Source organism: Rattus rattus, chromosome X (assembly GCF_011064425.1).
Source record: "Rattus rattus isolate New Zealand chromosome X, Rrattus_CSIRO_v1, whole genome shotgun sequence".
NCBI lineage: Eukaryota > Metazoa > Chordata > Mammalia > Rodentia > Muridae > Rattus > Rattus rattus.
Window position 1 is genome coordinate 39,223,507 of NC_046172.1, and position 1,016 is coordinate 39,224,522.

The following is a 1,016-nucleotide window of genomic DNA, read 5'->3' on the forward strand; positions in this document are numbered from 1 at the left end:
GGGCCAAAAAGACAGCAAATTGTGCTGTCTGTGCAGGCAAGCATTTTGATTTTGATTACAACTCTGGGTTTGGAATCAAGTTGTTTGGATTTCGACACATCAAGGTCCATGTGACAGGATAGGTTCCATGTGGGGCCTCCAGTCTCTTGAGGGTTAGGTGCATCTTCTCTGACTAAACCCAGACCCGGGCTGTCCTCTGTTGTATATGTGTTGGGGGCCCCATATCTGCTACTATATGCATCCTGGTTGGTGTTCCAGTGTAACTGAGAGATCTCGGGTGTCCAGGTTAATTGGGACTGCTGGTCCTCCTACAGGGTTGCCCTCCTCAGTTTCTTCCAGTTCTCCCCTAATTCAACCACAGGAACCAGCAGCTTCTGCCCATTGGTTACTAATATATTTCTATGCAGTTCTCAAATTTAAGAGGGTATGCTTGGATGGTGATTCAACTCTTTAGGAAAAAGCAATGATATGCCACACTTGCATCAATGTGGACAGTAGATAGCAGATGTGAGGTCAGAAACAGTTGATTTCTAGTCCCAGTACATTTCCTGACTACTTTATGACACACACACACACACACACACACACACACACACACACACATATATATATGTATATATGTATATATATATATGTATGTATGTATGTATTTCTGTAGCTGTTTTCTTGCCTGTAGACTAGTGTGTATATACTATTGTTAGGATTGCCGTAGAAAAGCACATACAGGAGAAGGAATTGTTCTTTTTTAAATTTTGATTCATATTCTCTTTAATGGATTTGGACTTATTTTAACAAATCAAGTAATTTCAGTATTTAAGACTCATTCAAAATGTATTGCTTTGCCTGAATTGTCACTTTCTGGTTTAAATAAAAAGTGCTACTAACTGAGAAAAATTGCAAAAACCAATTGTTCACATAGAAAATTTCCAGAGAACACAATTATATATTTATAGACTATCATGGTTTGAAGAGTATCTTTTTGTTTGTTTTTGTTTATTTTTGAGATTTTATTTTAA